The sequence below is a fragment of the Echinops telfairi genome, unplaced genomic scaffold (assembly GCF_000313985.2).
Source record: "Echinops telfairi isolate 266 unplaced genomic scaffold, ASM31398v2 ScPeMD7_7457;HRSCAF=8495, whole genome shotgun sequence".
NCBI lineage: Eukaryota > Metazoa > Chordata > Mammalia > Afrosoricida > Tenrecidae > Echinops > Echinops telfairi.
In genome coordinates this window covers 12,346,366-12,358,142 of record NW_022111357.1, presented here as the reverse complement: position 1 = coordinate 12,358,142, position 11,777 = coordinate 12,346,366, and the positions used below count along the sequence as shown (strand labels likewise).

The 11,777-nt window shown below is 53.9% G+C and overlaps 1 protein-coding gene across 1 annotated transcript in view; it reads left to right on the top strand.

The window, feature by feature from the left end:
* Positions 1 to 2,383: 2,383 nt before the first annotated feature.
* LCK (LCK proto-oncogene, Src family tyrosine kinase) overlaps positions 2,384 to 11,777 on the top strand; it is a 25,155-nt gene continuing 15,761 nt past the window's right edge. The window contains exon 1 of the mRNA XM_004705010.3: positions 2,384 to 2,436. The gene's annotated coding sequence lies outside the window, so the exon portion shown is untranslated. The remainder of the gene's footprint in view (positions 2,437 to 11,777) is intronic.

Below are 11,777 nucleotides of genomic sequence, written 5' to 3'. Positions count from 1 at the left end.
CGCCCCCGCATAGGCGAGGAAGCCCACGGGGGCTGGGTGGAGAAGTGGTCCAATGACACCCTCCCTCCCCCAACAGGCAAGGCTCCAGCTCTCTCGCTCCTATGAAGATCAGAACTCTGAGAAGGAATTTAAAATACTCAATCGCCCCCGGCTGATAAAATTGGAAGACTGCAGAGTGTAAAAAGGCCCTGGTGGCACAGTGGGTTAAGCACCAACTGGTAGCCACCAGCCATGTCCAGTTCAGACCCATCCGCCCCTCTGCCATAGGCTCCATAAAGAGGTCAGGCTGGCGTCAAGACCCCTACAGAGCAGCTCTTTTCTGCCCCACAGAGCCCCTGCCTCTGGGTCTGTTTAGACTCGCAGAGACCCTGTGGGGCACAATAGAAGTGTTCCTTGCATTTCCAAGATTGTAAATCTCACAGGAGCGAACATCCTCCTCTCTCTCTGGCAGAGGATTTGACTTTTTCGGTTAGCCCCTGACTCAGACTCTGTAGGATGGAGTAGAATTGCCACACGGTGCTTCCTCGGGGGCTGTTGTCTTTACAGATGCAGACTGTGGAGTTTTCTTCCTCGAAGCAGCTGGTGGGCTTGAACCGCCAACTTGGTGGTTAGCGGCCAGTTCTTTACCAGGGCCCCTTGCAAGATCTGGGAGACCTGCATTCAAAGCCACGGTCCCCTCACTTATGACTGCTAGCCCTCACGTCGACCTGAATTAGAAGTGAAGGAGGTCCCAGAAGCCTCGAAGGTGTTTGTTCACCTCTAACGTGGAGGTGTTACTCCCCCTCCCTAAGTGATCAGGCATGGCTCCCCCAAAGAACGGGCAGCCCTCAACTGGCTCAAATTCTCCATTGCTGGCCATTGCTTTCACATGTTATTACTGAGGGGCTGTGGCCCAGAGATGCACTGTGATGTGCTCAGGGCCACAGCAAGGCCGGCTCAGTGTCCGGCCGGCAGCAGGACTCCTGCCTGGGCTCTGGGCTCTGGGTTACTTGGGAAGCCTCTTACTTTGTGCCTCTCAGCTTTTGTTTCTGTGTTAACCTCTTTGTCTGACTTTCCAACTCAGGCTTCCTCTCCCCACACCCATTTCCTGTCTCCCCCCACTTTCTGCAGCTGAGGTGCACACGGCTGCCATCTCATAAACCCCAACAATACTCTGCGGGCTCCCCTCCCCCTCCCTGAGCAGACCTGAAGCTGGGGCCATGACGCATTTATACTTTCCTCTGGGTAGGGTCAAGGCCCAACCCTCGGGCTTGACAGAGACCAACTGGAATTGCTCAGGTCATCGGTGGCCTGGCCCTCAGCCTCTGATGACTGTCACCCTCCTCCAGGAGGGCTGTGGCTGGCCTCCCCCTGTAACAGAAAGTCCTGCCGGACTGCCCCGGGGTGCCCGGCAGGAGCTGGTGCTCTGTCTTCTTCCTGATGCAGAAGACGGCACCAGGCCCTGTGCCTCTAGCAGGCGCTTGTGGCTCCCTGTTCAATTAAAATTAGCTGGTGCTGCCCTGCCCTTGGGGAGAAGATGGGGCTTTCTGCTGCCATAGAGAGTTACAGTCTCAGAAAGCCACAGGGGCAGTTCTACCCTGTCCTAGAGGGTGGCAACGAGTTGGAATCAGCTCAAGGGCACCGGGTCGTTCGGATGGTTCACGGGCTCAGCTGCTCAGTTTGCATCCACCCAAAGGCTCCTCGGCAGCGGTCTGTCCGGTGGTCCCGTCTGGAACCCCCTGGAGGCCCTCTGGAGCCCAGGCCTCTGACATACACGGTCTGCCTGGGTCAGAATCCACCGATGACCTTGGGTTTGGGTTTGCCCTCTGCCTACAGCAGGGGCTGTTTCTCTGCCTTCAGAAAGACACAAATGTGTCCTGCCTGCTTCTGAAGCAGGCTGTTGTTGTGGATTCTGTTAGCAGATGCCCTGAGTGTGATGCTGCAGTCATGTTGACCTTGACCTTGAGAGTAACAAATGCAGTGCTCAGACGGCACCCCGGGGTGCCGCATGCCTTTTACTGTAGGCAGAGTGGGCGCTTGTTTGCCCCCTGATCACCGATCACCAGCTTCAAAGGCTGTCCTTGACTCTCTTGCCCAGGTGCACCCTGTGGGGTGAGGGTGGGAGGCCCCACCAAATATTCACCCGTCAGCCTTTATCCCCCAAGGATCCACTCTCTGGATGAGTAGGCCAACCCTGGAGGTGTATGGGGACCCCCAGGGCCCGGGGTGGGGGGCTATAGTGGCAGGAAATTTGGGGTGCTGAAGGCTTGTGGTTGGGCTGCTGGGGCCGGGTTGGCTGAGAAGCCCTCGGGAGGAGGCAGGAAGTTAGGGTGGGACGTGGGCGCGGGGAGACAGGCGTTAGCTACGAAGGTGAAGGGAGCTGAGACTGGGTCTGGGCAACCAGGCTGGGCCAGGAGGATCATGTGAATGCGACCCGAGGGCTCCCGGGCTGGGCAGGTAAGGAGCACTGGGGATAAGGGGTCCAGGGCAGCGGTTCTCAACCTGTGGGTCGAGACCCCTTTGGGGGTCAAACGACCCTTTCACAGGGGTCGCCCAATTCATCACAGTAGCAAAATGACAGTTATGAAGTAGCAATGAAAACAATGTGATGGTTGGGGGGCCGCCACATGAGGAGCTGTGTAAAGGGTGGCAGCATTAGGCAGGTTGAGAACCACTGGTCTAGGGGCTCTGGTTGGGTACATGACAGTTGAGGGCTGCAGCCCAGCACCAGGCTGGCCGGGCCTCCGAGAAACCTTGCTGGTGTCAAGCAGCAAGCACGGAGTCCAGTCTGTCGGAACCACGTCTCACCTACCTAGTTGGTGACTCTTCTCCGGGTCGTATTGGGGGCCCGTTCTTGGAACATCTAGTGCAGGGATGGTGGACTGTTAAAAACGCCATCCGAAATCCCCAAGCCCCGTCCATCCCTAGTGTGACAGCCCAGAGCTGGCTAAGCACCCCTTCCTGCAGCCCCAAGGCAGTGGCCAAGCGAGGGCTAGGACACAGCAGAAGCTTTAGGACAGAGTGGCAGCCTACCCTGTGGCCCCCGCCTGCCCTCCATGGAGCAGAACGCCACACAGATTTGAGTCAGGGGACCCAGGATTCATTCTGGTTACTGGGACAGACCTAGTGACCAGACCTCCGGAGAGATGGACACGTGAGAAGTGGTTTTAGCACTCACTGACCAGTACTGCTTGAGAGAGGGGCCAGGCCCTTGACTAGACCGGATGTATCGATCATCTGCGATGGAGTCTCCAGGGCAGAAACATGGGGTCTGACTTTGAGAAGCCAGAGGGTCTTGGGGGCTGAGAGGAAAAGCTGTTCTCCTTCCTGACAAGGAGCAGTTGGTTCTGGGCAAGAAACTGCAAACCTTCTGCCTGGACTGTTGCTATTCCTTCCCTTGTGCCCCAGGACACTACTGCCCCCTTCCTCCTATCTGCCCGCCCGCCAGCCCTCTCTCTTCAGCCCCATACCCTGGGCTGCATGAGGAGGGCCAGCCAGGTGGAATTCCTGCTTCAAACCCGAGAAAGGTGGCGGCCCAGGAAGGAAGGCATCATCATTTCTGAGCTCTGCACTTTCAGTTTCCTGGGGCGTCCCCGCCTCAGTCAGGCATTCCAGGTTGCCCTCTGCCCCGGGAGGTTTTGTTGGTGCCACAATTTCTCCCTCGTCAGCACATCCCAGCCTTTCCCTGTCCCCAGGCCTGCAGCCTCCCAGGGCCACAGGGGGACATGCTGGTTCACACTGGGCATGGGGGTGCCCACCCACACCCTGGCTGGCAAACAGGTCCCTCCCGTCAGCCCACTGCTGGTTAGGCCATCACTGGGGTCCCTCACAGAGGCCGTGGGAACAGAGGTTGCTCCAAGCCTAGAGAGGGCGGAGGGTCCAGTGGAGGAGAGAGGATTTCCCACAGGGCGAGCTGGAAGAGTCAAGGCAGTTCTGAGAAGGACAAAAGTCCAGGCCATGAGACTGGAGCTTCATGCAAGCCCAGGGGTGTGGTGTGGCAAGGCAGGTAGACGAAGTCCCGTCTGGCTGTGCCATCAACTTGGCCTTTTCCTCTCTGAACGTTCGTTTACTTATCTATAAAGAGGCAACGATGTCTCACCCTCCCTCTCCGTGTGCTTGTGGGAATTGAGGAAATCCCAGCGATGGCCGTGGACCCTAGGGAGGACTGGTGACAGAGGAGGTGCTTAATGGAAGTTAGATATTCTCCACCAGGGCGCCCGAGGAGGGCTGTCCTCACCCAGAATTACTTCCACTCAGCACCTTGTCCGGCGAGCGAACCACCCAGTCCCTCACATCTGTGGTGCGGCTTTGCATATCAACTTGCTTCCTGTGTAGAGAGGGTGTGGGAACTCAGGCGGGCTGGATTCTGGGCTCAGCCATGGAGCCTATCTCAGAGGAGAGTGCACACACACACACACACACACACACACACACACACGGCTATAAGAAACCCAAACACACAGAGACAGACACCCATCCACTCCTTTCCCTCAAGCACGTGTTAGACCCAGTTTCTCTTTCAGCTGCTTAACTGCCCACCCTCCACCTTCTCCCCGCCACTGAGAAAAAAAAGAATCTAGGGGCCTGATAAGAGAGCACAAAATGCAATACCAGGGAGGCCATAAATTAGAACTGGAAGAGGAAGATGAGATAAAGATAGAAACATAAGACGAACCAATAGGAGGTGGTGGTTGGTAGGTGCTGTTCTGACTCATAGCAACCAGCCCCGTGCGCAACAGGACCGAGCCGGCCCGTCCTAAACGAGCCTCACGGTCATTGGTAGGTCCGAGCCCATTGTTGCCACCGGTCTGTCCACTCGCCTCGTGGAAGGTCTCCCTGTTTCTCACTGTCCCTCTGCTTTATCGGGCAACAGTTTGTGGCTATTGTTAACCATTCAAGTAGTTCTCCAGGGACCGGTTTCTCCTGATAACACGCTGAAAGTTTGTGAGGTTAGGACACGCAAGCTTAGCCTAACTTAAGGTCCTATGCGCTTGCCACATACAAACAACGTTGCTCCGTGCTTCCGAGCAAACATTTCACAGCCAAAAACACACCCTGATGAAAAACCAGCATCAAAATCCGAGCTCCGCTTATCAAGAGGAACCCAGTTATCCTGACTTTGACACCTACATACAGTTTCTTCTTCACAGATCATGCTTGGACATCACACACACAAGCTAACAAAGCAGCCCATGCTCCAAAATACAAGATTGAGGGCAACCTCACGTCAATGAAAGCATTTCTTAAGGGGAGCTGGGTGGGATGGGGGAAGCTGAGGCCAAGATAACTTCCATGGATGTGATGGCAACTAAGCAACCCGGGGTTGGGTTTGAGGCATCCGGACGGCATCTCCAGAGCCTGTTCCAAGAACATGAGTTCCGAGAGGCCTCTGGAAGGAAAATGTTCTAGAAGCAAGTCCACATGGCATCAGCTACAAACTTTGTCTCCCGTCTCAGTTCACAGCCAACATTCGCTTGCTAAAACTCCAAAAGAGGAGAAGCCTGGTCAGTTGGTTTAAGCCAGTGTTTCTCAAATGTCGTTGGCCGTTTTCCTCTCTCACCTATCCCTCGAGAGGAGGAGAGGAGTGGAAGGATACGGCCTCGCTGATCTTCTTCCAAGGATCGTCGCTCTTGAGTTTTCGAGTTGGCCGTGGTTTTGTGGTCTTTCAGCCTCCCTCCCCCCAGTGATTAGTGTATGTCTATTGTTAGAAATTCAAGTAGTACAGTGAGCATCCAGAAGCAAGCAAACAAAAAAAGAACTAGAATAGAGACGCCTCCAATCCGCTTCTGGGATGTGTGTTGTGAACAATTTAGCGTGTGTCCTTCTAGATGCTTCTATGTACAGCTTCTGAAGAGCACACTGGTGAAAGGGCTAGTCTCTGGTGCCGGCTGATGAAGTTGATCTCGAAGTTTCGCCACAAGCTGTTTGCCATGAGGCCTCACAAATCGCTTGACTCTCTGAGCACCTCAGCGTTCGTATCCAGAAGACAGGTTTGAGCATGACCCGTGCCTCACCGGGAATGTATTGTGAATTATGTGATATCGTGCACCTAAAAGCTCAGCCACGAACCTGGTTGACAAAAATCCCTGTTTGTACACATATGAATGCAAATGGGCGTATGCTCTACATTCTGTTCTGCAGCGGCTTGCCACGCTGCATCTCGGACCTCTTTGCATGTCAGCACAGGGAAATCTACCTCATGCTTTCAGCGGTGTCCAGTAAAGATTAGCTCGGTAGGTGGGTGATGGTGATGAGTTGAGATGCTACTTCCTGGAAAGGAGGACTGGCTTTTGCTGCCTGTGTCGTTGTGAGTCACAAACATGGCATACTGAGCTGATGAGAGCCCTACAACTTCCTGTCAAAGTGGAGTGACCCACTGAGGGACACCCACCTCTGTCGCAGAGGGCAGGGCCAGGTCTGTTCTTAGTACTAGCTCAAAGGCACAACCCTAGGAAAACCCAAAGACAAACAAACAGACGCTCTCCCACAAGTCGATTCTCAGTCAGCAGCTGCAGAGGCCAGCACAGAACTGCCCCTGTGAGTTCTCGAAACTACCTCTGTACGGGAGGAGAAAGCCCTGTGTCTCTCCCACGGACAGCCTACTGGTTCCGTCCTGCTGGCCTTTTGGATCGAAGCCCAGCAAGGAACCACAGCTCCACCAGAGCTCCTAGGATACCAGGGAAGTGTGCATTGACTTTTTCATTTTTCGCCATTTTAGTTTTATTATCGGAAAAAGAATACAACATAAGAGACACATCGGGCAAGGGCTCAGAGGGTTCCCAATGTGAAATGTCCATGTCCCAAAGGGCTCCATACCTCCCACCTGTCTCTCACCCACCAGGAAGCCCAGGGAACATCCAGGCCCGGAGTCTGCCCTAGAGTCTTGCTAGGTAGGCACGAGCCACAGAACTCAACCTGCAACTGCCCCACCCCGAAGCAGCAACAACCAACCACCGCCACCGAGGGCTCTGGGTGCTTCCGCCTTGGCCAGCCCCCACCCAGGAGACGCTCACCTTTAGCACAAGCCTTCAGACGGGATCTGGAGGGTCAATGGGGCTTTAGTCACGGTGGACATTGCAGGAGTTTAGGGGTGATTTCTCAAGACTCAGAGACAAAGATCAAAATCTTTGGGTAACAGTTCATCATAGACCAACCACACAGATTCAAAGTATTCAAAAAATGTTCCTAGGGGCTATGTCATCTTTCTCCCAAATCCGTTTGTTGTCTTTTCTTTTTAATTGTGGTGAATTGTCTAGGTAGCGGCACCTCTGACATTTCAACGGTCTTCGTATGTGCAGTTCAGTCACCTCCATGAAGTTTTTGTCCGTAGACAGCTCACTCTGGGAAGCCATCTCTTCTAACTCACAGCGGAGGGTTAAGCCCAAAGCTCTCTCTCCCAGAGCAGGTTTCCCCCCAACATGGCCTGTGTGTCACCGGGGTGTGTGCAGTGATTTCAGGAGGACCCGGGTGAGTGTTGAAAGCCATTCGTGCAGATAGCTGAGGAAAGGTTTACTTTAACCCCCGAGGAAGGGTTTATGTGTGAGGCTATCTGTAGTGACGCCGTTTTCCATCTGAGGTAGTAAGCGTTCCTTTTGATGGAAGTATCTTAAAGTTGTAAAGCTTTTCCAGGGACGTGGCAAAATCATGGTGGGAAATGAAATGATCAAGCCTTGTCACCTGAAAAATGTTTACGTTCTATGTCAGCGGTTCTCAACCTGGGGGTCGAGACCCCTTTGGGGGTCAAACGACCCTTCCACAGGGGTCCACCGATTCACCACAACAGTAGCAAGATTACAGTGAGGACGTAGCAATGAAAATAATGGCATGGTTGGGGGTCACCACCGCCTGAGGAACTGTATGAAAGGGTCGCGGCCTGAGGGAGGTTGAGAACCATGGCTCTGTATTCACTTCCCTGGGAAGCGGGGGTGTCTGGTGTCGAGTAAGGAGACCCTCCGTGAGATGGGTTGACGCAGTGCTGCGGCCATGGGCTCAGAACAATGATCATCAGGCTGGCATGTCGCCGGGCTGTGCTCCCTTCTGTTCCATACGAGAGGGCGTTGAGAAGTTCAAGGGAAGCGAGACACAAGAAAAGGTCACAGCAGTTTTCCACGAAGGTGTTGAGGCCCCTCCTAGTTGGGGCTGACTCAAGAACAGCTCCTGGGCACTCCTGGGAGTAGGGCCGGTCGCAGCTCGGTTCTGCAGGTTAGAATGGGAGTAGTGGCTGTGTTGGTTTGCTCGGAGAGCCAGCCGAGGGAGAACCTTTGCTGGCTTCTGGTGACCCTGGCGTTCCCATCTCTGCCCACGGCCGTCTGCATAAGGCTGCCTTCTCGCTGTGTCTCTTCTCCTCCAGAGACACTGCTCACTCGCCACTGGGACTTCACACCGTGTTCCGAGATGCTGCTTCCAAACGGAGGCATTGGGGGTTCCCTGGTGGAATTCTTTCCGCTGTCCCCCTGCCCCCATATGGGACGCGTGAGGTACATGGACCCAAAGCAGCCACCACCCCTCTGTCAAGGCAGATTCAGGTGCTGCTATGATGCCGGACAGATCTCGGTGGAGCTTTTACACTAAGATAGGAAGAAAGGCCTGGCAACCTACTCCTGAAGACCCCACGAGTCACAATGGTCTGAGCCCCAACCCGTCGGGGGGGCAGCCCAGGATCAGGTGGTATTTCATTCCACTGGGCAGGAGGTCGCAGCCAAGAGACAGGGGCGGATTTCACGACGGCTAGCAACGATTTCCCGCCAAAGCCACATTTCCCAGGGTCTGGGGGCTAAGACGTCAGTGTACTTCTTGGGGTAGGGGCCGAGGGAGACAATTCAGTCCATCAGGCTGGGGTACGTATGACACGCTCACACTAGGTCAAAGACCACTTATCGGCATGTATTGCGTCAGTGCTCTGTACCACGGGGCCCTGAGGTACCGTGGCACCCTCGGCTGCGAACGAAAAGGCTGGCTCTTTAAAACCACCAGCCACTCCTCAGAAGAAAGACGGGGCTTTCTAGTCCGTAAACGGGTCTCAGAAACCCGCAGGGGCAGTTCCACCCTGCCCTGTAGAAGTGGCCCTGAGTCAGAGTGGACTCGAGGGTGGTGAGTTTGGTTTGCGTTTTGGTTCTCCCGCTCCTCGGGAGAAAGAGGAGGCAGTCTGCTCCTAGAAGGACCTGCAGCATTGACCGTTCCACGGGGCCAGTTCCTCCATGTCTAATAGGGTCCATCAGAGCCAGAGCCAGGGTAATATGCAATAGACACCATGCTATGTTCTCTCAGCCCTAGCTGGATGCAAGTCCTATGTTTACTCCCAGTTTTCAGATGAAGCAATGAAGTCTGGACACTCAGAGAGGTTTGGTCGGCTGTCCACCAGGGCCCTGCCGGTCAGTGACTTGCCAAATCTCCAAGGGGAGGTGGTGTCTGACTCTCCTCACTTCACAAGCCGCGTGGGTGGAGCAGGGAGAATCGGTAGCCGCAGCAGCCCAAGGCCAATTCTTATGAAGTGGAGGCCCGACCCGCCGGCCTTCTCTCTCAATGCTGACGTCAGCCACTCCTCTCAAGGCCGTTGCCCTGCTAGGCTTGATCATCTGTTGCAATGGCCACACGGAGCTCACAGACAATACTCGTGATTGTGGGGTCTATTAGGGAAGTGAACAGGTTACAATTCCGCATCGGAAATGCTCAGGATACAGTGCTTCGGTTAGGCGTGCCTCTTCTCAGTCCTGTCCACAGACACACTTCTCTCTGATCCTTGACCTCTGAACCTTGTCTTTTGCCCTGCTTGGGCAAATCTAGTGAGCCCATTCAGTGCCCACTCCCCAAGTAAGCCTCAGTTTGAAGGTACTCAGCTCTACCTGCGTGGGTTAGCAAATTTATCTCCCTAATCCTCTGTTGAAAGTTCCGAGGCCACTCACTTGGCCAAGACACTCAGCTTTCTCCCTTGGTGGACGGAGAAGTTCTCCACTCTGTCGGGTGCTGTTGCTCCTGTGTCCACTGCTTTGTTGCCATGTCTCTGCCGTCTAGTGTCACGGCTCTCAGTTTCCTGGATTGAGGACGTTCAGCACAGGGATCTTGGGGTATAAAGGGCATGTGCCACTCCTGGCTCTTCTTTTTTGATGGTAGCAAGATCCCCTCTTTCTGCTTCTGAGATGGATCCTTTTAAACCTAGTGTGAGGGCAAAACTAACTCATGCCCTAGTAGAGGGCCTAACCTCTTATTTGCATAGCCCTAGCTCACAAGCGTGCCAGGCACCTTATTTGCATTTTTAGCAAGCTACCCAGTCCTTTCGGAGGGCCACAAACACATTATGTTTGCATAGTCCATGGATTCAGAAAGGAATGTTCAATAAGTAAATAGGTCTATATTTTAGGGGATGCAAAGTATTGCCTTGAGGGAGAGAAAGACTGTATTGTGAGCTGTCAGACAAGATAATGTTGATAGAATTGATACAAGTGAACAAACCAAGAATTAAACTCATCATGATGTGATGCCTAAGCAGCCCTGGGCTAAACAGCCCTGGGATACCAGCCCTTGTGGTAACTGAAAGGTTAAGAGTTCAAACCCGCTCCCTGGCACTTCATAGAAGCAGCTAGCTATCTATGCCTGTAGGGATTGCAGCCAAGAAAATCCAAAGGGGCAGTTCTGCTCCGTCACGTTGGTTCACTGTGAGTCAAAATCCTCTCCTTGGCACGGATAAAGGAACCTCGCAAATATCGTATGAGCAGCGTCACTGGTGTGTTAAGCAGGCTGGGGATTGGGCTGAGAAGCAAGAAAGGGAGGGAGGAGACTGAAGTCTGGGCCTCACTTACTCTGTGAGTGTGCAACCTTGAGGAGGGATGGCATGGTTATAGGTTGCCCTAAGAGCTGCGTGGGCCATCAGTGTGATGGGAAGCGTTACAGACGCCAATCAGAGAGGTCAGCCTCAAACAAACCCCTTGCTGGCACGTCCATCCAGACTCACGGGGCCCACAGCCTAGAGCCCCCGAGAGGGCTTCCAAGGCCGTCCGTGCTTGTGGAAGCAGATTGCCGCATCTGGATCCCGCAGAGGTGAAAAAGAATCTATGACATTCCCACTCTCGATCCCTGATTCCCGAGTTAGGAGAAGAGACGGTCCTGGTTTGTCCTGCATGCCGGCCGGCCGGCCGGGCAGCCCTTGGAGATGCTGTGCTTTTGCCTCCTCTCTTCAGACAATGAGAAATGTACGTTACGTTCTACTTGGGTTTTCTTTTTCAAACTAAGTTTTATTAACTTGGTTAGATCGTTTTGGCTACCCAGCAGTCTTTGCCAAACTAAGATCGGAAGGAGGGGGTCCATAGTTTCTTTTTGGATAAATCATTTTATCGGGGGCTCTTACAGCTCTTGTAACAATCCATCCACCCAATGTCTCAAGCACATTTGTACCTTGGCTGCCATCATCCTTTTCAAAACATGTTCTTTCTACTTGAGCCCTTGGTATCAGCTCCTCTTTCTTTCCCTCCCTCCCCAGCCCACATTTTCTATAACCAGCTGTACGCATCTGTTAGATCTCTCAGAGGGGAGATATACCTAGGTCCTTGGCTCCGCTCGAGAAAGAATTCATGCCGAAGCCTGGTTTGTGATCCAAGTGAGTTTTATGAGCGTTAGAAGAAGTTTCAGGTTTACACAGGCCCCCACAGAGCTCCTCCCGAATGAACGTGCAACCTGCCTGGAGACTGCTTGCAAAGTCACGCAGTGGACCCTGGGCTCCTGCCTTTTCAATTATTCCGCAGGGAGGCGTGGTGGACGACCCCTGGTCGACCCCATTGGCTAAATTGAATTAGGTGGGCCAATCC